Source organism: Canis lupus, chromosome 21, assembly GCF_048164855.1.
Source record: "Canis lupus baileyi chromosome 21, mCanLup2.hap1, whole genome shotgun sequence".
NCBI classification, from domain to species: Eukaryota; Metazoa; Chordata; class Mammalia; order Carnivora; family Canidae; genus Canis; species Canis lupus.
Window position 1 is genome coordinate 21,029,264 of NC_132858.1, and position 26,025 is coordinate 21,055,288.

General features: G+C 47.1%; 1 protein-coding gene and 1 long non-coding RNA gene across 3 annotated transcripts in view; one reads left to right on the top strand and one right to left on the bottom strand.

The window, feature by feature from the left end:
* The window catches only part of LOC140612843 (uncharacterized), a 172,265-nt gene that overhangs the window by 39,254 nt on the left and 106,986 nt on the right, over positions 1–26,025 (bottom strand). The gene's annotated exons all lie outside the window — the stretch shown is intronic.
* Positions 10,672–15,220, top strand: LOC140613474 (uncharacterized). Its single transcript, XR_012014486.1, has 3 exons — positions 10,672–12,666; positions 13,229–13,584; positions 13,992–15,220. It is a non-coding gene; the product is annotated as an uncharacterized lncRNA (long non-coding RNA).

Sequence of the window (26,025 nt, forward strand, 5' to 3'; positions counted from 1 at the left end):
AAACAACGTGGAGAATTCTCTCTGGCATACAAAGCAAATGAAATGTCTCCGACCTCGAGAGAGGCACTGTCCAACAGAAACATAACAAGAGTCACACAGGTAAAGTTAAAATTTCCACATCAGTAGCCACATTAATAAAAAGTAAAGAGAAGCGGGTGAAATTAATGTGAACAGTTTATTTAACCTCATACATCAAAACATTATTGTTCCAACATGTAATTAATACCGACGATTATGAGAGAGATACTTTAGCTTTTTCATACTGTATCTTCAAAGTCCCACCTATATTTTACATTTATAGCACATCTCAATTCAGACTAGCCCCTTTCCCCAGTGGCCACCGCGGGCTACTGGCCACTCCACTGGACAGTGCAGCTCCAGACCCTTACAGTCTAGTGGAGCTGAAAGTTGTTCCCACTCTTTCTACGACATAAAGTGACGTTCAGACTCAGAATCTGTCTCCCCGGCTTAACCCAGGGACGGTGGGTGGTCCAGGACTTTCCAGGGTGAATTTCTTGGCTATCTGTTAACACTAACTGCTCTGTGGATGAATGGCTCTATTCCAGGCAATGGAACGGGCCCCCAAAAGTGGAACAGGGCCAGTGCCGAGCACCATCAGCACCCCAGACTGCCCAACCCTGACTGAGCTCCTTGGGATTCCTGCTATGGTTATTCTTTATAAGGGGGTAAAAAGAGTCTGTTGATACTTTCACAGCTGAAAAAAGTTACCCAAAAGTCATCACAATTGCTGCCTTTGGCTAAATTTTATTCTCTTATCGATCTCTGACCAAGTGATTCTAATGTGGGGGACACTTTGGATATTAGTGAAGGTAGCGGTTAGGAATGCTTCAGTTGCAAGTGATGGAAACACCAATTCAAAGTAACTCAAGCCAAAAATAGGCACAGGGCTCGAGTGCCTGATCAGGACCCCTATAGGGGTGGGAGGCCCAAAGAGGGTGAGCTTCAGGTGAGGCGGCATCAATTCCACCGAGGACCTGACTTCACAGTCTGTCCACTCTGCCTTCCTCCACACTGACAAGACCTTCCAACCTCACTTAGCGGTCGCCCGCAGCTCCAGGTAACCACCCGGGGTCTCAGAGTGACTTCAACAGCAGTGACCTCACGTCCAGCAGAAGAAAAGCAGCCTCCTGGCTAGTTCCCCACAAATCCTCGGATTCGTCTTCTGCCATTGGCCAGAACTGGGTCACAATGTCCATGTCTGAACTAATAACTGCAAGTGACCCATGGCTTCCTCAGCCGGCTTAGGCCAATCAGAGCCCATCCCAGGAGCCAGAGGTGGGGTTCATCCCACCCGAACTGTACCCTGAGGATACAAGGGGGTCCCTCCACGTGAGAAGCAGAAGGTCGACACCGGGGAGGCTCCCGACAAACATCCACCACCATCAGCATCATGTGTCCGGGGTTGTTACTTTATCTTGCCGGATGCGTGGGGATTCGACTGGAGGATTGCTGAATTCTCTGGTAGCTTCAACTATGTCTCACTAAATTTATTTCAGTCCTTCCGATGAGAGTTATGAGAGCTTTCCTAACTCCTAGACTTCTCCGGATGGACAGAAATCTCCCCAGCACAAAGCCTTTAAGAAAGCAAGCCCTCATTTTGGATGGATTTTCTCCAGAGTGCTTTATTGAAATCTCGAATATAATCCAGGCATATTAAAGACATGAATGCCTCCTAAGAGTTAAAAGCTACAGAAAGAGATTTTATGAACAAAGCTCAGGTGTTATCAGCTGGTACCCTAAGATTACACAAGGAAGCCTGGTCAAGCCCACGCCTAGCACGTTTTTCAACAACTAGTAAAAAAGATTTAAGGAAGCCTGTGATGTCAAATCTCTGTGATGGGCCCTTCAAATGCATTTTTTCCCCTCAAGCTCATAAAAGCTTGCCGTGCTAGTTTCTTCTGATGACAAGAAGGCAGGCATACAAGGGGGGAAGGGGAACCCCAGAAGTAAGAAGCAAAGGATGCTCTTTGAAAAAGAATAATTCTTGACACTAAAGTATCCTTTAGTATATTTCTGCTCCAGAGGGCTTTAAAATCTCACATTCATTTGAAAGATGGAATGCTCCTCCTAAGTTTATAATCTATAGCAATTACTGTAATTAATAATCAGTGACATCCATATGGGCAGGAACTGTGTCTGCTCTGTTCACCACCGTGAACCCAAGTCCTGGAACACGGTAGGCATTCAGTAAATATTTGATGCAGTGAAATCAGATTGAATTTATTTGGTCAAAGGCAACCTATTTTAACACACAGCCTGGGCCTGGAGACTATTCCACTCTTCTAATGTAATTCCTCTAGGTGGTTGGGATTGAGGTGACGCAGGTGGTGATGGTGGTCAGGGAGCAGTCAAGAACCAAATGCTTCAAGGTGACCTAAAACCAATCCTTCCAACAATTCCACCCCAGATTGCTCGGTGTGGGGGATCCAGAGATGGAAATAACACAAGTTCGTAGATGCTCAGAGCAAGAGGAACCCCTGTGTAGCGATAACACAATGGGATAGAAAACAGAAGGAAATGTAAAGTGTTGTGGGCACAAAGATGATCCCTCGCAGGACCAGGGAAGATTACAAGGAAGAATTTTGGCTTGTGACTGTTCTCACCAGCAGCCTCCACAAAGGCAGTATTTACCGTCTCTGGAGACCCAGAGGAGTGGTGAGTAGGAGGTGGGAAGATCAGAGGGGCCGTGTAATCCCTGGAGCCTTTAACACTGTCTTCACAGATGGACCAGTCCTCCCTTTGCTGCCCCAGGACCCTGGATGCACCCATCGCAGGCCCCCGGGGTCCCCGTCCTCTGGGAACAGAGCCCCAGCCGGGAGGCAGCCCAGTGTCCCAGGAACTGAAGAGTTTGGCAGGGACGGACGGAAAGTACTTGCTTTGAAAGGAGGCAGGGGGTGGTTCCTGCCGTGCTATCTTGTTTCTGGTGGGATGCAACAGACAGTGGTTCTGAAGAAGAGACCACATCCTCTCCGCTAGATAGATCTGTTTTTGCCACATGGTTTTCAGTGTTCCTAATGAACTGTTAACAAGCTGTCAATTAAGTGCACAAATTAGGAGAGATGACACGGAGAGGTTTCTACAACAGAGCATGCTCCCGGGCTGCAAACTACAGACCCTTCCAGAAAACCTGAGGGCCTCCCATTTGGACTTTCCAATGGGCACCTTTGACCCAGCTGGGGGAGCTGCTGCCTGTAGGTCCCAGTCTGGGGCTAGGCCTTAAGACGTGATCTAAAAAGTGATATAATTCTTTTTTTTTTTTTTTCTTTGCCTCACGCTCAGTGCCGAAACTCCTCTTGGCTCCTAGCAAATCAAACAGTTAATTCTCTGCTGCAACCTGCAAACCTGTTTTACTTAAATGGGTGCCGACGGAAGACTTTAATCTGTGTGACTTTTATTGTCATTTCCTTTCCAGCCAATTGGTCCCGTGGGCTCTGGCGGTGCCTTACCGGGCCCCTCTTGAGGGAAGGAGCTCCTCACAAAAGAAGAAAACTTTGAGATGCCATTGTCCCTGCTGCTCCTTCCCAAGGGAGACTCCTACCAGTCCGTCTCACTGGGGGAGCCCTAAATCTCCCCGGCCCCCCCGTTTATTGCCTGAGGCGGGATGTGAAGGGAACAAGGGAAGGGCTGAGGGCAGCGTCAGGGGCGCTGAGGAGGAGAAGGCCGCTGAGCACATCCTGGGGGGCGGCGTGGAGCCCCTCACACAAAGGGACATGAAAGAGAAAGGAAACAAAAATCAGAAGTGCTCCCTCGGTGGGAATTGTTGGAAGGGTCCCTCACACAGAAGTGGGATAACAAAGAGACCAGTTACTGGTTAACTTGAAGAAAGAGCGGGACACGCTGGGGAGAGGGCCGGGGTCTTAATACGATGAACAAAACGGCCCCCCCCTCCCCCCCCCCCCCCCCCCCGGGCCTGTCTGTCCCAGGAGCCAGTGGGAGGACTTCTGCGGGGCCGGGGCGTCTCTACACGCATGGAGCTGACAGGAAATGACTGTTCCCATGTCACACCCCAAAGTCGATCCTTTCCCCCCCAGAAAGGCCTCTGCTGGCTGGGCCCTAAGACTTGTGGGGCTGACTCCCCAGCAGCCAGGCCCTCTGGGACTCAGTTTCTCCGCCCACTGAAGGCCTGGAATGATGCCCACTCTCTCCAAATGAAAGGAGACGCCTGGGGGCAGGACCCTTGGCCCTTCCAGAGCCGAGAGGCCAGGCTGGGAGGAGGGCTCCTGTCAGCCTGGGGCCCTAGGGCCTCCCCACCCCCGAGGGCCCGGGACCTTCCCCCCTTCCCGGGGCACTGCTGCCTCCTGCTGACCTGCCTCGCGAGCGTCAGGTTTCTCCTCTGGCTCATCCTCCCCCTCGCGGGGGGCCCTCGGAAGCCACGACCCTCTCCCCCTCCGGTCCCAGGCCCTCACCCTACCCGGCTGCAGGGCAGGGGGTCTGAATTTGGAGTCAAGACCCGGTTTCTGTCCTAACTCTGCCACTCACGGAGTGACAACGAAGACATTTCTTGGACCCTCCTCCCCTCTTTGCTTCCTTTTCTGAAAACAGGTCACCGAGAAATAAAGCTGTTGCACGACTCAAATGAGAAAGCGGAAAGTTGTGTAAACCAGAAGGCAATACGCTAGAAGTTCAGAAATTCTCCCTCCTTCTTTCTTTCTCATTGAAAGTAGCCGCACCCCCTGTTCCGTGTAGAAGGGATCGAAAGGCAGAGCCTTCTGGTCCAAGCAGGGGCAGGGCCCCGGCCCCTCGGCCGCACCCCCCAGTTGTGCTCCGGGCCTCAACATCTGAAAACCACTCCCCTCCACTAATAGTCGCTACGCATAATTGCTCATCAAAAGCATCTGGAAAATAAAATCCATGCGATTACAGATAACACGAATGGAAGCCAGCAACCCCCCCCCGCCCCCGCCCCGGGGCCTTCCAGGGCTTATTCACATCAGACCTAAAGGGGGGCAGACGTGCACCGCTTGGAGTTTATCCATTCATCTTTCGATGGACACCGAGGCTCCTTCCACAGCTTGGCTATTGTGGACATTGCTGCTAGAAACATTGGGGTGCAGGTGTCCCGGCGTTTCATTGCATCTGTACCCTACCGCTTGGAGTTTAAATCTCTTGTCACAACCACCTGGCGTCCTCACGATGCCACCTGCCTCATGCACCGCACCACCCTGCTCTATCCTTGTCTTACACCCACGGTTACTTATCCTTTAGAAGAGGCATCGCCTGTCCATTTTGTGACTCAACCCTCCACACTCATCAGTACACACACACACACACACACACACACACACACACACACACGTACACAATAGCTAGCTCAAAGTACAGATTTCTTAAAACCGGTCCAGGAAGAACGAGCCACAGACTCCCTGGAAGCCCCTACTAAGCCCCATTACCCATCGAAAGAAGTTTCCCAGAGTGATTACAGACAATCGTCCCAGGCTGACTAATGACTCTGCAGAGTCAAGGACGGGCCCGCTCACCGAGGCCCAGCTTTAATTCAAAGTAAGCGTTCCTGCAGGATTCACCACCGCCTCCCCCTCTTTGCACTCTGCCCATTTCATTAAGCATTTCTCCCTCCGCATCTAAATGCTAACTGTCTGGCAGGCTGCAGAGCCGCATTCCCTACCCCCAGCTCCTGAGAGGCCCAGAGGGAAGTCAGCAGGCACAATTATAGCTTTCATGTGTCTTTCTGGAGAGAAGACTTAAGTGTTATTTTATATATTTTCTCTGAACCATGTCAGTGATTTTCCTCGGGAAGCCCCAGCCTCAGGCTTCCCCCCCACCCCCACCCCACTCAGATCCCCCATGAAAATTTCATAGAAAACTTAGGCAGGCTAAGAAAGGCAGCATTTTTTTTTCCTCCTGAGAGCTATGCGGGCTGCTTTCTGCTACATGGCTCCTGTTACAGAGTCACAGACAAACCCAAGAAGACAGAGGAGGGCTGTAAAATATGAACATGGAAGAGAAGGGGGGGAATGAGAGAAATCAAGAGAGAGCTACTCATTTATAGGAAAAAAAGAATCACAGATTGCTTTCTTTACAAATGAGAGAATCAGGCCTGCAAGGGGCCTCTTTCCGGCTTCCCAATCCCCAAACCAACGCGCCAGCCCACGGGCATCCGTGGCTCTCTTGTGCCCTCTCGTGGACGAAGGTGGTCACCGTCCTTCCCTGAGTGACAGCCAGAGTCTCTTATGCACTTGTCGGCCTTCTTATTACATCATGAATTTTGATAAGCCCATTAGCCAGCCAGGCAGCCAGGAGGAGGATGTCTTTCTCACTTGATGACTACACAATGAGGAGTAATATATTTTAATTTAAACACCATAAACCTATTGAGTGCTTAATTAACTTTAACCGTCTTTAGGGGAATGAAGCCAATTTGAGGGGGTCAAAAGGAGTTGTTTCAATATCAAACAGTTTTACATAGTCAATCCATTCATTCGGCCTACAGCTACTGATTAACACACAAAATTAACATGTTAGTAAAAATTCATATTCAGGCCTCTAGGGAAATTAAGATGCGCATGCACAGGGCATGATTAGCACAGCTATTGTTTTCTCCCAACAATATAATTTAATGGGTTTTTAGAATTACAGAAAGAGAGACTTGGTGCTGGTTTGAATTGATTATTTACCACAATGCTTTGAAATATAGAAAGGAGAGAAAACATCTCAAGCCAAAAGGGCCGGCGAACAGAGGCGGACGGGCTCAGAGTGAGTGTATCTTACTAAGGAGCTTGGCCAGGATGAACCGGCGGAGAGGCAGGCTGGGCACCACAACCAGACGTGAGCTGGGGCCAACAAGAGGAGCGGCTTTTTGGCTGCATGAAAAAGCACAGTAAGAGCTGCCTTCCCAGGGAGGAGGAAATTATTTCATTTAAGATTTAATCATATTACACACACCCAGCCTGTTTCTCAGGTGTAGGGAGATAGGTACCTTATTCAAACACAGATAAAGAGAATAAATAAAAAAGAAATTAAAAAAAATAAGAAGTCAAGGAAAAAGAATAGAGAGCAATAGAATGAGGTAGTCGCCACATTCACAAAGCAAATTTAGTTCTGAGCTTCCTGGCGGCCAAGGAAAAAGTGGCAAGGGCACTGGGATATCTAGTCCTCATTATCCGACGTCCTTAAGGTAACATACAAGTCTGTCTGAATAGAACGTGTTTCCTTCCTCACCCTGAATTAGAGAGATGGATTGTGCGATGGCTTACAGAAAGGTCATTGTGGAAGAGGGACTGCAGGTGTGTTTTGGGCTTAGCAAAAGATACAAAAGCGTGCTTTCGAAAGTACTTCTTCTGTTGATGCTCCATAGCAGGCAAGGGCAAAACTTTTTTTTTTTTAATAAATTAATTTTTTATTGGTGTTCAATTTACCAACATACAGAATAACACCCAGTGCTCATCCCGTCAAGTGCCCCCCTCAGTGCCCATCACCCATTCATCCCCACTCCCCACCCTCCTCCCCTTCCACCACCCCTAGTTCGTTTCCCAGAGTTAGGAGTCTTTATGTTCTGTCTCCCTTTCTGATATTTCCCACACATTTCTTCTCACAAGGGCAAAACTTGATGCTGAAACTGGCAAAACCATTTCTGTAGGGTAATCATATAATACAGTCTGGGTATACGCTTTCTGGTGACCCTTCTAGAATCTCCACGGTAATAGTGGTAGCTTTAGGACCCAGACTAGCAGGAAGCAAAAAGGACTTGGTCCTCACACACAATTTACAGGGTCTTTGTAAGAACCTCATAACTGACCCGATTGCCTTCAATCTCTCCCCCTCTCTGAACCATCTCTACACAGCAAGAAATGAATCCTTCTAAAACACTACTTTAGTATACTCCTTCGCTCAGAATCCTCCAGAGCGTCCTTGCTTCCCACATGGATCTACTTTCAGCCTCATCTCTCAACACTACCTCACACAAAGCCTCCGGCCCACGAGGCTGGTCTTTTACCAACCGCTCACCGGGCCCCCAAACCCCTGTTCACACCATCCCCCCATTCCACCCTGGGTTGCCTTTCCTCATCTTCAAATCCTTCCTCCTCCACCAAACCTTTCTCTCCTCTCCTCAAAGACTAATTTTCTGCACAAGTAGTCAAGGAGGCCCTTCCCTATCTGACCCCAACCCTACTCCTGCCATCACCTCCTCTGTAATTCCAGCTTCAGGCTATGAACACCTGCTTCTCCCCAAACTCACTACCAACATCTCTGCCCACATCCTCCTCCTGCCTTGCTCTCTACCCTCTTGCTTTCACCACACACCCTCCTTCAAGATGCAGCTCATCACCTCTTCTGTAAGGTTCCCACCCACCAGCAGGTCACCTCCTCCTGGCCGCACCTCTGCCCACACCCCTTGCATACCCACCACAGCTCCCTGCCAATATGTAGGTCGGCTCCCACCTCCCACCTGCCACACTGGGAGCTCCTCCATGACTGGGTGAGCGTTGCGATGGCTTTTTCTTCTTCTTTTTAAGTCTCCTGTGGTTACCAGTGCCTGGCACTTATTAGGGCCCGTGGAATGAAATCACTAGGTAATCCTCAACCACAGACTCAGAGCTCCCAGGATACAGGGCCGCAGGGCTCTGCTTCTCGGTGCTTCTCATGGGCTGGGAAAGCAGTCCTCCTCTCTGCTTGCTGTTGTAGGGAGACCTTTCACTGTCTGATCGACTCATCCACTGTCAATCTATCTGTCTGCCTCCTCCCCCTTATCCCTTTTCTCTCACCAAAGAAGCCTCTGGCAGGTGCTCAGTCGGTTGAGCATCTGACACTTGATTTCAGCTCAGGTCATGATCTCAGGGTCATGAGGTTGAGCCCCCCACCTGGCTCTGTGCTCAGCAGGGAATCTGCTTGAGATTCTCTCTCCCTCTCCCACCCCCTAATTCTCTCTCACGAAATAAATAAAATCTTTACAAAAAAAAAAAAAAAAAAGGAAGAAGCCTGGCAGGCAAAAAGGAGAGATACAAGGAAGCAGATGGAGAAAAAGCTAGTGGTTGAGACGACTCAAGAGCACAGCCTCGTTCCTCCTACTTTGACCCAGCTGGCCTTGTTTCTTGGAGCCATGGAAGGCCCGAGGTCCAAAGGGTTTGCTAAAGCCCAGTGCTTTAGTGAAATGAGCGGACCGGCAGCTGTTGGGCTACTTTGACGGGCTGGGGTCAGGGTGACGCAGACAGACACTGGGTTGGCTGGAGCGCAGGAGACAGGACTGAGACTTCTGTACAGGAGAAACTGGGATCTGGGAACTGTGTGTGTGTGTGTGTGTGTGCGCGTGTGTGTGTGTGTGTGTGTGTGTGTGTGTGTGGTTCGGGGAGGGGCAGGCCAGCAGGGCAGGAGGGAGGAGCCTCGGGGTGTGCTCCCAGGCCGGCACCAGGCTGCACCAGGCCTGTCCTTGGAGGAGCGTGGTGTCTCCACGCCTCAGTGACTCTGGCCTGCTTCCCCTCCTCCTAACTCTCCCTCTTCATTAACCACGTGAGCTCCCTGTTTTTCCACAGGTTTCAGAAGAGGCAAACATTTCAAGCCACATATGTTCACAGGGAAAGTTTTGCACTATTGGATGAAGGGAGTGTGAGCAAAAGCTGCTCAGAGGCACACACCCAATTCTCTGGCTTCAGTCTCCCGGTTGGGTGCATTTTGTTGGGTGCTTCGCTTCCACAAAATCAGTCGAAGATTTTGACAGAAGAGGCCGATCCTATCCTGCCACAAGCTTTGGGGGCTCACACTCTGATCCCCCTGCCCGGCTCCACTGCACTGTTCTACAGAATAAGCATAGGCACACTGCAGAGCCATCGGATAACCCAACAGGGTGCTGCTAAAGCAGTTACAAAGCCACCAAGGGAAAGGAGTCAGCTCTCCATCGGATGTGCAAAGGCAAGGTGGCTCCCCTGGGCATCTGAACTGACCACCCCGAAGGGCACCCCTCAGCACTGATGGGGACAGGCTTTCAGGGGGCAGTTTGGCATACTCGCTTAAGTCTTTAAACGTGTGCATTCTCAGGATTCTCAGTTTATTTAGGAATTTATGCCAAATAAATCATCATGGATGTGCTCTATATAGACATTTATTACAGCATTTTTTAGTGAAAAGCTGGAAACATGCTCAATAATAGATTGATTAGTTAGTGAAATTATGGCGTCTGTTCAATAAAATACCAGCAGTCTAAAGTCTCTTAATATTTATCGACAGAAAAAACATATATCCTATCTTATTAAATCAAAAAAGCATAGAATAAATGTTTCTATAGGATCATCCCATTTTCTCTGAAAATATATGTATGTGAATATATGAAAAAAAGTTCTGGAAGGACAGCTACCAAGGCGTTCACGGCAGTTATTGCTCTGTGATGGAGTCATGGTGGCTTTCCATTGTCATTTTTTTTTTCATTAATCCACAATTTTAAATTTTCTAACAATAAAATTGTGTTGCTTTTGTAAAAGGAAAAAGACAACAGGAGTCATTTTTAATTATTTTTTTAAAAGCCAATCATGCAGCTTTACAGCTATTCCTACCCTTTATTACAAATATGATCCTGGATTTTACAAAACCATTACCTTCCTTGGCTAAAATGATTGCTATACAGCACCCGCTCTTCGCCTCTATGGTAACAGAACCCCATCGTTACCCCGGGTGACGCTCACTCAGCTAAATGACTGCCTTTCCCAGCCTCCCTTGCAGATGCTGTGGCCTTGAGACCAAGTGATGCCCAAAGGGATGGATACGGCAATGCTGTCTGGGGCTCCCAGAAAACTCTTCGAGGAAGCGGACTCCCCTGGAAGTTCTGCTCAGCATCTGTCCTTCCTGCCCTCCTCCTACTTGCTGCCACGGGGGTTGAAGTTCTAACAAGCTTTTCTAAATCCATTTTTGTATGAAAAAAAAATGACATTCTTGTTTAAGCCCCATATTTTGGATTCTCTGCACAGGCATCCTTACCACTCGCTGCCACTGTGGGACAACAGTTAGTCGGGGGAAAAAATAAAGGAGGAAAAGAACTTGAAATTCTAAATTGGGGTGGCAAAGAAAGCCGGCAAATACATCAGGGCCGGGGTCTCATGTGCTATTATTTAAAATCATAAATGCTGACATTTACGCAACCGAGGGAGGAAATGCCATTATTGCCGGCATTAGCCGCACGGAGCTATGGCAAGTTGTTTCACTTAGAAGATGTTTAACACGGGTACCGTGATTGTCACTTAATGGGTCAGGGAACCCAGAGAGACCTGCCTTTGTCTGTTAGAGCTTCCTCTCTGCAGATCACAAATATTTCCTTTTATGTTTAGGAAATGTAATTACGTCTAATGCAAATTACAAACCAGAATACCATCACCACGCTTCTTGCTTTTGTGGGGCTTTAGTCTTTTCATTATTTCCAAGCTCTGTAGCCCCCAGAAGGCAAAGCGTAACTCCCGAGACCCTTGGGGGAACATTTAATCATGCCCTTCGAGGAACCGGTCACTGAGCCTAACACTGATGCTGGACAAGGCTCCCAAGGTGACCTTTTAACCACATGCTTCCCCGAACTGAAGATTTCAGGCTCCTCCCTGTTGTTGCCTGACTTATCTGGGTCCAGTGTCCCCTCCTCCCGGTAAAGCTCGGTTAGGGCCTGGTCGCTGGCATTCCCCTAATACGTGCAGGTAGCCTCTCATCATAATAGCTGCCACCTGTCGAGTCCTTACTACGTCGGGACACTGTGCTAATCGGTGCCTCATATGAGCCATCACACGGGACCCTACAGTAGTCCTAGGAGGTGGGTACAAGTATATTTTATAAATGAAGATATGAGGCTTAGAGAAGCTAATAACCTACCGTTGGCCTTGTAGGATGATTCAAAGATTATGAAGTAATGATCCAACCAAAATTCACCTGGTCCTGGGCACAAAGTCGTACTGTCTTGTAAACCAGCGGCAGCCTCTCATGATGCCATGTGCTTCCCATGGCCTGCGGGGCTCAGCAGCCAGTAGGTACTCAGTAAATGTCAGCTGAATGACTGGGTCCACCGTCAGTTCATTCCTATCCAACTCTACAGACGTAGGTTAAAAATCACCAGATGGAAATGACAATTAGTCCCCACGGCTGGAAGAAATAACCGCAGAGAAACGTGGCTAAACAGAAGTCTATTGACAGGGAATGGTGGCCCATAGTTGAGGACAGAAGCTCCTTTCAAGAGGCACCTTTGTGTTGCTGAGGGATGAGTGGTTGGGAAGAGATCCACATTTCTCCCTCACGGCTCCTCACAGACACAAAACAGAACCCACGGCAGCTTCAAGAACCCGTGAGAAATGGCAACCTGGAAGCAGACCCAGCCCTGTGCTCTGATTCCAGAAGACAATGGCTCCGAACTCACAACAGGACATAGAGGGTGTCCGTGAAGAGGCTCCAGAGACTCGCAGTGGAGAGTCAGCTGGGGCTCGGCCAGAAAGGCCCAACCAACAAGGCTTTTCCTCAGCCTCACCACGAGGCTTGTCCCCGACGTTCTTACAAAGCCTGGTGCTAAATTCTGGTTTAGCGTTGAAGCTGCCCCTACCGAGTCATTATGGACCCGGCACATGATCCTGCCCCGGGAAGGATGTGCGGATTCGGGCAGGAGCAGGCCTCTGCCTCTCCCCGGACACTCTTGGAAACCAGGAAGGGACACATCGCGCAAACTACAGAGACCAGGTGTGTTGCCACTCCTCCCCTTGAGCCCTCAGAGAGCTTTTTCACAGGCCTTTTTTTTTTTTTTTTTAAGATTTTTATTTATTTATTCATGAGAGACACAGGGAGAGAGAGAGAGAGAGAGAGAGAGAGAGAGAGAGAGAGAGAGGCAGAGACGCAGGCAGAGGGAGAAGCAGGCTCCATGCAGGGAACCCCACGTGGGACTCGATCCGGAGTCTCCAGGATCAGGCCCTGGGCTGAAGGCAGCACTAAACCGCTGGGCCACCCAGGTGTCCCATTCACAGGACCTTCCGACACCTCTCTCACTCTCTGAGACCACCTCAGCAAGGCCCTCCGTGCTTATGGCTGCAGACCCCAGCAGTGGGGAGACTGGGCCCTACGGGGCCAAGCACAGGACAGCCGCCACGACAGAGGGCGAAGCCAAGTGGAGAGCATGGCTTCCAGCAGCAGCACCTGGCCTCCTGGCAACTCCACTGCCAGGCTTGGAGTTGTGCCTGAGTTTTTTGTTTCTGATTTTGACAACTCCCCCCACCCTTGTTTCATTTTTTTTTTTTCCTTCCAATAGGATCCTCTTGTCAAACCCCTCTTGTGGCTTTGTGAGGGGCCAGATAGCACCAGTCCTGAACGGCTGCCCTCATTTTGCTACGGAAGCTATCTCTGACTCCTTAATCAACCACAGGCTATAAGCTAGCCTCCCTGAAACTGCAATTTTGATTCGTGAAATGACAATGAAACCCCTTGTCCCCTGCAGTCCACCAAGGCTGCTTTTGCTAAGGTAGCACATTTGGGGGGCAGTACCCTGTTCTGCAACGGACGCTGGGCAGGATCATCACTGGTCTTATCGGTGAGCTCTGTGAGACGTTCCCCCTCCTGAAGGGGAACATGGCAGACTGGCGACGTGGAGGCAGACCCTACAACCAGGTGAGGTTTGGGCCAGACACCCACCATCTCCCCAGTATCCTTCTTCCTTGGCATCTACCATCACCAAGTATGATAAAGGCCATGTCCTCAATAGCCGCTTTATGGCCTCTTCTCTATGCCCAGCACCAGAAGGCCAGACATCAACACCTTCTGTCCGGGCTCCTGCAAAGGCCCCCATCTTTCCTCCACCCTGCCTGCCCACACAGTGTGATTGTGTCCCTCCCACTCTCCTCTGCCACAACACCACAAGCTGGCTCACGTGAGACTTTCCATCCTCATCCTCATCTTTGACAACCCCTATCCCATCCCTACTCTTGCATTGTGCCCCACCGACACCTACACACCTGTTTGTGGGGGAACCCCTGCTTTAAGTCCATTGCTCACACTCCTTGTTCTTCAAAATCCAGTTCACCACCACCCTCTCTGGGATGAAGACTGTTGAACTACACGCTGCCCACTCCAGGCTGAGTAAGTCACTCATTTTTGCCTCCCCCCGGGAGACTGTTGAGTCTAGAGCATGGTGTGAATTCATCTTTGGGTCTCCAGCACCAATATGGCTTCTGTCTTAGGTAGGGACACTCCATTGTTCCTCTGTCACCACAAGCTCATCTGGATGGAAACCAAGCTCCGCATCTTCACCTCCTCTGTCCTCACCTCTGACAGCTGATCATAACTGGCTTATGTCATTCTCACCACCACAGTCACGTATTCCTTGCCATCTCTCCTTTGCATGTCCACTTCCACTGCCCTCAGGAGGACTGCATCATCCCACACCTGACCTATGGAAGTGACCTCCTTGGAGCTGACAAGGTGATTATGTCACTCTCCTGCTCAAGATCCTTCAGCGGCTCCCCACTGCCTACAGAATAAGGCCCAAACTCCTTCACTTGCCATTTAAGATACTCTAATGATTTAGTCCCACCTTAGTTTTGTCATCTCATTTCTGAGCACCTGTATTACGAGGACGTCGCCCTCCTTCCCAACAGAATGATCACTGTTCCTTTCAATCCAGATAAAATATCCCCTTCTTTCCAGGTAAAATCAATCCCTCCATTCAAAGCATTTCTGCAACACACAGTTTATATGTTAACAGAGCACTCCTTTCATTCTGCCTATTATTACATTTGATTGCTTTCATGGCAGACTGGCCTGCTAGCCTGCAAGCTCTCAGGGGCAAGAATCCTGCCTCATCCACCTCTAATCCTCCATGTCGCCTTGAGCACAACAGATGCTCAGTGTATTTCCATTAACCGCAAATGAAGCAAATGAATCGAAGTTATGAGTTGGGTTTAAATAGGTTCACGTGGGTTTGAAAAGCACCACAGTCAAGATCATGTTAAGCAGCAGCTCAGGATGAGAAAATGGCTCTTAAAGAGCTCACAGTATATTTGAGACAACACAGGTGACCATCCAGACATGAAAAGCCACAGAATAATGTAAGGAAAAACAATGTTCTTCAAACATGCGTGCAGAATGAAGCAGAGGTTGCATACAATTTCTGAAGCCCACAGAGATGTTCTCATGCCACGGCTCTGAATCACACCTCTAGGCTGTAAAATTCTATCAGCTTGTTTGGAGAAACAAAGATTCTCTGAAAACTCTTAATATTGTTGCACATGACTGTTAGATGTGTAATCATGATGGGTCCACAGAGGGAACTTGCCCGGGGGAGGGGAACTCTCCTGGAGCCTAATGGTTAAGAGCCAGACCGCCTGAGTTCAAATCCCAGCTTCATCACTTACTCCTTGGTGACACTGCACGATGCCTTAATCTCTCTGCCTCACTTTTTTCCTCCTACAAGTGGAGAGCCGAATAAACACCTACCTCATTGGATCTTTGGAAGAACTGACTGAGTTAGTATATATAAGGTGCTTAGGACATAGTAAACACTATATCAACACCGACTCTTATTTTTAACTAGACCAACTTTCCCGACAGGGATGGAGACCAATCAGCTAACAAGCATTTGTGTAATATCTAGTATGGAGGTACACTATTCTTTCTTTCTCGTTGATTTTAGAAACTACTTTTTAATGGGAAGTTTGTTTTTTTAAGAGGTTGCCATTTATCAAGCGTTGACTCTTCTCATACAGTATATCAATTACTCATTTGGGAACACGGTATAGCAGCTAAGAGCTTGGACTCTGTAGCCAGGGTGCCTGGATTACCTGCGGGTATCTCCACTATGTGACTTAATCTTTCTGGTTCTCAGTTTCCTTGTTTACAAAAATGGGATAGTAACAGGATCTACCTCTGACCATCCTTGTGAGGATTAATGAGTTGGGACAGGTAACGGCCCTTTGGGATGTTGTTAGTGCTTAATACGTGGTAGCTAATCTTATCTAATAAAGATACTGAGGTACTAAGGACCTGCTATGTGCCAGGCACCGTGCTAGTTGCTGGGGATCCAACAGCAAAAAAGGACAAAGTTCCCACCCTCTAGAGATGTATGTGCTATTATTATCAACCTTAGTCTTGAAATTGGGACTTAGGGCATATTTAAATCTGCCTGAAGTAACTTGCTAGTAAGTAAACAGGCAGTGGCTTAAACCCAGCCAGGGCTTACCCAGAGTATGATCTCCCTTCAACATGGAGCCTTTGGAGTCAGCACTCAGTCTTTCATAACCCTAGGAACCCTGCCCACTGTCTACAGAGTTAGAATTTCAGACAGTTGACCATGGTACCATCTTCACACCCCTTACTGCGGGAAGCAGCCCAAGGCAGAGCCCCTAATTGGACCACAGGTGGGTTCCTGACCCCAAAACAGTCCAACTATAGGCTTCCCCTGATCCACGATGAGGCCAGCACAAAAACTTTGCTCAGTAGGGATAATGGTAACTAGAGAACTAGTGAAGCCAATCAGGCTCAGTCTCCCTCCAGGAGGTGAACAGAAAACTTTAGAGAGAAGAAAGTCAATGGGATAGAGGACTCAGAATTAGAAAACACTGAAAAAGATGCAGAGAGTGCATGGGGCAGCATCTCTGTTGCTGACAGAGGGCAGAAGCAAAGATCTCAAGCTCCAGGTACTGCGGACAAGACCTTGGACAGAACAACAGTGAATCCATGGGATCTTCACCCACCTATAGACCCCACACCCTGGCAAGAAGCCCCTGTTTTCTGAGAGAGTGCCTAAGACTCTGTGTAGCCATTCAAGGCTCTCCAACCCCAACTTCCTGTCCTGCTTCCTCTTCTACTTTTGCTTTACGCATAACACTCCTGGGGCCCAAACAGACCATGGGTGTCCCTGCTCATACTCTTCTTTTCCCTATGCCTGTATCCTTCAGGCCCAGCCACACTCACTGTCTTCCTGATGCCACCCTCAGCAGGTGTGGCTCACCACCTGTGACCCTTCTGATCTCCAGTTTCCTCCTCTGCCCACAAATCCAAGTCCTGTCTCCCCAACGTGACTCCAATCATTCTGTGGGCCTAGTGCTTTCTAGTATGTCACCAGTAAACATTTGATGGTTGGCTAGACTTCTGATAATGCACAGAACCATAGGGCTAGAGAAGGAGTTCTCAACCTTCAGCTCTAGGGAGTGATTTGCCCTCCCCTCCCCCATCCAGGGGACATTTGGCATTGTCTGGAGACCTTTTTGGTTGTCACAACTGTGGGGATGTGCTAATGGCATATAGAGGGTAGAGGCCAGGGATATGATCAATGCCCTACAATACACAAGACCACAACCTCTCCACAAAAAGAATTATCATGCCTAAAATGTCAGTAGAACTGACATTAAGAGACTCTGGACTGGGTCCATAAGAAAATTAAAGAGAAACAAGATTTGGGGAATACACTTACAACAATGACATATTGTTAGAAACAATGTTTGGCTAGATGATATTCCTCTGAGAAGTGTTTATGATTTTAGATAAATTACAGTAAAACCCTGTGGTCTCAAGCCCCAGGATAATGCTAATTTGGATATAAGGCAATCAACAATTGGCAGCAAATTCACCCCAGCAATTCCATTCACCTCTCAATAAACAATAGTGTGACCCTACATCTTATGTGGTGGGGTTTTCGGACCCCACTGATAGCATTACGGCGGGGTCAGATTGCAGCTCCACGGTGTTGGCAGAGATCATGAGCAAGCTAATGCCATCCTGGCTGGTGTGACAATCTTTTATCCAATCTGTGGGCTTCACAGGGTTTGGTCCTACTTACCTTCTTTCTAACTTGAATGGCATTTCTCCCTTTGTGTTAGTCATACACACGGCTTTGGAGAACAGCAGAGCCAGACTCCACCCTCAGTTTTGCCAGTGACCTGAGCCTGCACAGTCCTGAAGGGCAGAACCGTGCCCATGTCATCGGCCACCGCACACTCATTGCCTGCAGGGTGAGGGTGCTTGGGAAACACTCCATTCTCCAGAAATCACTAGAATAATGCCCATTCTCTACTCTCATTTCATTCAAACTCAGTTTCTTCACCTATAAGGTGGAGAAATTAGCACCAAGGACAGCAGCTGTTGCAAGAATTAAATAAAATGAGACCATGTGTATCAGGCTCTTGGAACAGAGGTGGACACATGGTTCAATTAATGACTCTCATCCCTCCCACCTTAAAACTAGTAAAAACACCTGCTAGCTCTTCCAGAATCTTGAAAGGTCCCACGATTACCTCCCCAAACCCTCTGTTCTTCAAAGAAGCACTAGCATGCCAGAGGAAGCTCTAAAGCGCTGAGAGTGGAATAGGTTTATTTCTCAGAAACTAATTAAAAATCAAAAGTTCGGCCACAGTTTCCAAGCCAAACTGATTCTCACATGTGGGCTTCGCATTTTAAAGTTTAATTTGATTATGCACCCCTCAGACTAGCAACAGGAATGGATGAGGGCCAGGGTTCTGTCGTTTTATATTTTTCTCAGCATTACCCACCTAACCGCAGGTGCCTACTAAACAGTAAATGAACAAAAGAAAGAACCACAACTTCAAGTCCTAGCGACCAGATCTCCTAAGGGTGAAGACTAGTTATACAAACATGAAAGCTTATCTACTTGTACTCTGGTTCACAACTGGACAGAAAGCCATCAGGATGAAGGCGTTTCATTGTAGCATCAACTTCAGGTAAAACCTCACAGCCCCCATGGCTGCTGCGAGAATTTCCACCAGGCAGTATCTGTGAGTGCACACAGACCGGGAAGTCTGCATGGCTGGGCAAAGCAGTCAAAGGGGCTGGTTCCCAACGAAGCTGGGTTCAATCCCTGGCTGCACCACTTCCTTACTGCAACATCAAGTCTGCATTTCCTCATCTGTAGAAGAGCACTAATACCCCCGCTGCTCTGGGCTGAACCGTGTCCCCCACCCCACCCCAATTCATATGTTGACATCCTAACCCCCAGGACCTCAGATTGTAACTTTACTTGGAGAAAGGTTATCTACTCTAGTGCAAATGAGGTCATCAGTGGGCTCTACTCCAGTATGACTGGTATCCTTCCATAAAGGAGAAATTTGGAGACAGGCCCACAGGGAGAATGTAGTGTGAAGATGAAGCCACCAATAGAGGTGATGCTATTACAAGCCAAGGAGCACCAGAGATGACAAGCAAACCTCCAGACACTGGGGGAGAGGCAGGAACAGATTCCCCCTCACAGCTTTCAGAAGGAGCCAACCCTGCCAACACCTTGATCTCAGACCCTTAGCCTCCAGAACTGTGACACAATACACTTCTGTCATTTAAGCCACTATGGCAGCAAACTAACAGAGAGCCTTGGTGTGCAAAGTTGGCAACTGTTGTTATTACTGATTAGAGTATCACTAGTTGAACGTAACACAGGGAGCAGACACAGGTATATGCTGAACACAGGAGATGTCATATTGTCTGAATATAAAGCAACTCCCTAAATGCCAATCTCCCATTTTTCTATGAGAAAACCGGGGGGAACCTTTTCGGGATATAGATGAAATAGCCCAGTGTCTACTTACAACATTCACACACACACACACACACACACACACACACACACACACACATAATCACATGTATAAGAAAACCATACACTGATTTTAGAAATGCTTTTTCTAGTTTCATATTTTGTGAAATAATTTTATTCTAACATCAGTCTTCATCATCTTTATTTATTTTTATTTATTTTTACTTTTTTAAAGACTTTATTTATTCATGAGAGACATAGATTGAAAGAGCGAGAGAGAGAGAGAGAGAGAGAGAGAGAGAGGCAGAGACACAGGCAGAGGGAGAAGCAGGCTCCATGCAGGAACCCTGATGTGGGACTCGATCCCGGGACTGACTCTTGGTTTCGGCTGAGGTGGTGATCTCCTGGTCGTGGCATCAGGCCCCCTCGCAGGCTCTGGGTTGAGCATGGAGTCTGTCTATGTTTCTCTCTCTCTCTCTCTCTCTCTCTCTCTCCCCCTCTGCCCCTCCCTCCCAGAAATAAATAAATCTAAAAAGAAAATAAAGTGTATCTTCCAAAACTATTAATTTTTTTGTGTATATACTTCCAGAATTTTTACTATGTGTACACATGCATGCTCATACACATGCATATACACACATACATAAACACATTTTAAACAGATAAGGAATCATGCCATAGCATGCTGTTTTGTAACCTGTTCTTATCATTCCATAAATTACATAATCTCCCTATGTAAAGAATATAAATTTATATTATAATTTGTAATGGCAGCATAGTATTCGAACACAAAAATTTATTTAGTCATTCCCCTACTGATGGATATTTCAATTATTTCACATTTTTTAGTAAACACAATGAAAAGCTTTGAAATTACAGCTTAGAAAAATGATCATTTCCTTAAGATAAATTCTGAAAAGTAGTATGCTAGTCCAAAAAGGTATACTTAATGTCACTTTTAACCTCAGCTAAACTACAGTTATAACTACTCCCAATAACAATGATGTCACACCTTCCACCTTCTGGTAGAGAAGTACTGCACCACCACTCAGCCACAGCCACAGTGCAAGGCAAGTGTGGCAAAGGGGAGTGTAGGAGCAGACAAATGTCCCTAACTGCGTGCAACAGGGGAAGATTTTGCTGCAGACGCAGGTTAGAGAGGGTCAGAGAATTTCTTTGTACCCAGGAGGAAAGGAGGAAGTTGTGAAGGGGAAGGTGTGTTAAGAGGATAAAAAGCAGTCCACATGTCATGAGCACGGAAAGGAACACCTGGAGACAGCAGAGGCATTTTAGGGATGAGGAACCATGCCACCCCACCCACCCACCCACCCAGGCCGGCGATCAAAGCTCTGGGAATCTTTGTTCCCTTTGTCACATCCTTTAGGAAGCTAGAATCCTGAAAAGGAAAAGCTGAGGAGGATGAACAGAAGCTAGAGCAAGGTTTGTAGCTCCTGGCCTCACTGAGTCTTCATTCTTTCTCATGAGCCAGGTGTGAACACTACCTTCTCTACAGAAGACAAGGCCAGGAGAGCCTCAAAGTGAATGGAGGTTTTTATTTTTAATATATAATTTAAAATGTGCATTCTTTTTTTCCAGGAAAATTCTCCTTCAGAAGAGACTTCTGATTGCAGAAAATATTTCAATGGCACAAATGTCCAATAGCAGGGTGTGTGGTCAATATATGAAGGTATCTCCTACCCACACACGCAGTATAGTTACTACAGTTAGCGTTGAAGGAAAAATACTTACTAGCATGAACGATGTTTGTGATGCTGTTCAGTAAGAGAAATTAAATCGTGAAGTAGTGTTATGGTATTATTCAATTCTTACAAAAGAAAAAAATTTAATGTATGAAGAAAAACACCGAAGTGTTCATGGAGGTTACTGATGATTGATGAGTGTGGAATTACTGGTGATTCAGGCTTATCTACATTTTCTAAAGTTTCTATAGGAAAAATTTGTTACTTTTGAAATAAAAAAAAAAAACACCAAGAAATCAATTTTAAGTGTTCCTCCCACCCAGGGTCAAGACCTAGAATAAGCATACACCTGGCTACAAGCCCTGAGTCTTATTTCTGTGACCTGGCTTGTTCCAGGGCACAGAATTCAAGGCTGGGTAACAGAAAGTAGAGTTCCATTCCATCACCACTATTTCATTCAGTGGGGAAAAAAATATCTTCGTGGAGTTCATACCTAGGGTGTATAGGCTAATTCTTCAGTTGTAAGAGCTGCCACTTGTTATGCATTGTCTCCATGCAGGGCTCTGTGCTGAGCATCCTCAAATGATCTCATTTAACCCACCAACAACTGTGAGAGTTAGATACCTTTACTTCCATTTTACAGACAAGGAAATAGAGACCCAGAGATGCAAGTCACCAGCCCAACCCCTAAAAGACCGGTAACTGTAAGAACTGAGTTTCAAACTCTGGTCTGTCTGACACAAAACTCTTGAGTCTTCATAGGCAATTCTTCCTTCTAAAGATCCAGTTTGTTAATATTTATAGAAAATGCATATGCATTGAAAGAGGTCTTCCAAACATCCTGGGTCTAGCATGAAAACCTCCCTCCAGGAAGTTACCAAATATAAGGTAATAGAGGGCAACTGACAATCAAGCAAATTATATCAAACAACAAAGGTAATGAACATAGCACTCAAACTCCTCACTTAATTAATTTACTACCTTTTCTACTAACTGCACTCATATCTGTGGGGTGGAAATACTATCCAGTGGTATGAAACTCCGTATCACTCTCCACCTCTGCATTCCATGACATCTCATGGGTAGCTTGAAACAAGCTACAGTGGTAGGATTACACCATGAAAATCAGCAAAAACTAGAAATCAGGCTTGATTTATTGTTTTGTTGTCTAGACTTAAGGAAGTTATAAAGAAAATGTTACTATAGATCACACTTAAACTTTGCCATCTTTGTAGCCATTTTATTGTGAAAAGCACAAAAAAATAAAAATAAACTGAGAAAATATTCCTCCAGTATTTGAAAGCTAGTATGTACCTCAAGAAAGAAGTAGCTCATGTCATTGACCAGAAGGAGCGAGTCAGGTTCTGGTCTACGTCTTTGTTGTCTCATTCATGTTGGAACTGTGCTCCTTCACCAGTGATGTGAATAACTTCTTTGCTGAACCAGATTGCAACACCCATTTATTTATGGTCTGATTTTGTCACAGTGGTTAGACTGCAACCACAAGTTGGCCACAGATATGAGGTCTGCAAAAATCAACGAGAGCACTCCTGTGATAATGAGACTTACAATAAAGTATGTTGCCTGTGTCAATATTATTTGTAAGTTGGGAGCTATTCCTCTTTTATGTCAGTGAAGTTTATAATAAACTGTTTTCCTGGACAGTCACTTGTGAAACCTGTAAAGCACACCACTGGGTAGAACTGTGGACAACTTACCCAACTCCTTTAGTGGTAAATTCTCGTAATTGTACAGACAAGATCCTTAGTCCCAATTACCCCCAGGGAGGTGAGATTTCAGACCTTCCCCTTCCTGCAGACACAAGCCCCAGTCTTAAAGTCATGTGAACTCTGGGCCCTCTTTACGACAGCTAACCACAGGTCACTCAATAGAGAGACATTCTCCTCTGGACCATGAGCTAGAAAAAAAATAAGCCTGGTAAAACAGTAAGCTTTCCTGAGCCCCTGGAGAGAAGGTCACCACATTTTCTTCTTAGTTACTTGTGAATATCTCATCAGCACATTTACTATGTGACATTGTTTGTTACTGATTTACATGCCAATCCTCTCTGCTGGACCTTGAGCTACATGGAAACCAGGGTGTCTCTGGTCCAGGCCTTGCTGAGCAAGTGTTCGATATTCTTGAGTTCGTGTATGAATGCCTGAACAGACAGAGAAGAGAGGAAAGGATCTCCTTACAAACCTGGCATTGGCAGAAGTCACATGGCTCATTGTGTTATTTAGGTATTTCCTTTAGGATTCAAGAGCAATGTTTCCATTCTGATGCTATATCCAAATGGGTTCAATAGCAAGTCAATTGAAAAAGTCATCCACATTTTTCAAAATATGCTATATATACTTGTTACTCCTCCTATACAAGGCACATGACCATCACATTAATTAACAACATCCATGGAGTTCATACAAATAAATAAGCTGCCTTTGCAGATATGGCTCTTAAATCTGCAAATGTGTGGACTAAAGACACTGTACAAGTATGATGTAGACTCACCACCTCAAGTTCCATATTTGGAGAGAAGAGGGAAGAACAACCCATGAGTGGTTGTGTGCCTGTGTGTAGCAGGAGCAGGTTCCACATGTACAATTTTATCCAGAGGTGATTACATCTACTTTGTTTCAGAAAATCCGGGAACCCATGCCCAGGACACTTTGTGGACAGGAGACTGAGATGCAAAGGGGGTGACAGCTACTCTCCAGAACACAACTGACCCTGAGAGAAATCACAGACAACACTTATACTTGACTTTGCTGCAAAACCATCCAGAGCTTAGGTACTTTTCTACATTGTCCTGGAATTTTTTAAGAGGGTGGTGGAGGTGAGGGTGGTGGGAGATGCCAAGCAATACACGTGAGATAGTTAAGTCATTGTTTAATTCAATCACTAAAACAACAGGCATCAAAATAGCACTAGAACTTTCTTTCGGGGTCCATATAGATTTGGGTACTGGCCCACCTTCCTGATTTCCACGCTTTCCACAGTTTTTAACTTCTCCTTTCAAGGACTGCAAACCAAATAGACAATTTTATCCTTGGAAATTCTCTCTCACTAGGAACTGGGAATTTTCTGACCTCGCAAGCTAATTCAGAACACGTTACCCCGGCAAGGGTTGCCTTGCAAATCACCCAGCATCGAGGGGTTAATCTCACACATTTACCATCCTCCCTCAAACAGGAGCCAGGAACAGGCTTCTATGACAACCTTCCTAAGATGGTGCTACTTCTTCAGAGCACAACAGTTAAAAAAAAAAAAAAAAAAAAAGAGCCGTGCAAATGGAGATGAATGGTACGCAGGCCACCGAGGTAATTAAAAATGTATTTTCCATCTCCTAGTAATTGAATTGTGTACAAGCTGCAAGTTAATGAGGTCATCTACCCTCGAGCACTGACAGGAAAGCAGGAATAATTATCTTTCAATTTTTTCTTATGTAGCAATTAATTTTAACCATTCGCTTACACCCCACTTCCACTCCCCTCAATCCCAGTCAGTCAAAGTCATGGCTAAACCGAATTGACAAGCAATTGATACGGTGGCGGCACGGAGCTGCCGAGGCGGGCAAGGTAATCAAGGGGCTGCAGCTGTTGAGGGCCAAGCGCTTCCAGGTGAACGTCGCCGGAGATTTCGCTTTCTGCCACTCGGAGGACACGGGACACACGGTGGAGGCTGACAGCACATCTGGTGCCAGGTGGGCCGGGAAGAGGCACCGCTGACTTGGGAAGGTAACAGAAGGATGGACAAGGATTGATGGATGGACAAGACTTTGAAACAAAATGTCACTTATGAAAAGGGTCAACCAAAATCGGGGGAGAGATGCTCAGCCACTCGTTAACCGTGTCCTGAGCTTCTTGGAGGGTCCTGGTCCCCATCAGGAGGGGATGGTGGCGGGGGGGGGGGTTGCTAATGACTCATGCTTCTAGAAGCCACAAGCACAAAATAGTTTCTTTCCTCATTTAGCTCACCCATCATCATCCTGAGCCCACAGTTCTGGTTCGGGGAGGTGCTGGCGAGAGATTTATCGCAGTTTTGCTGCTATTCGATGGACTCAACCCAGATTGCCTCATGTGGCCTCATGTCAGGAGGGGCGGTGGCTGCAGTCTGTCCCTCTGTGACACCAGCGTGACCGATGCTTAGATCAAGTCCTAGTCATTCCACTCCCACCCCCCCTTCACTTCTCTAATTGATTAAATTAGGGGAAATTCTCATTTTTGACAGGTTTCCACCAACACGACTAAATATTTACAAGTGAGAGAGAAAGAGATCAGGCCTTTGTTCACTTAGCCTATTACGTCTTATGAAGACTAGAAAGCTCTTTTTTTTTTTTTTTTTTAATTTTATTTATTTATGATAGTCACATAGAGAGAGAGAGAGAGAGAGAGAGGCAGAGACATAGGCAGAGGGAGAAGCAGGCTCCATGCACCGGGAGCCTGACGTGGGATTCGATCCGGGGTCTCCAGGATCGCGCCCTGGGCCAAAGGCAGGCGCCAAACCGCTGCGCCACCCAGGGATCCCTAGAAAGCTCTTAATACTAAGCATGGTGGCCAGATGGCTCAGTTGGTATCTCTTGTCCTGATGCTGCTGTTCACAGCATCTACTTTCATCTTTGCAGGTGTCCCATTACGGATGACAACTTATACGGCCACCTGGTCACCCTGCCCTAGGGTGAATGCTGGGATACGGCGAGGGTAGAAGCTTCTTCAAAGGGAGAAGCCCTCCTCACTCCCCGAGAACAGGTTGCCATGTCTTATTCTTCTCTTCTTCTGAATGTCTCCGTGATGTCCTGCATGAACACAGCAGCCTTGCGCTAAATGCGCATCAGTGCCCTTGTGGAATCCGGCCGGAGATCACAAGTCACTA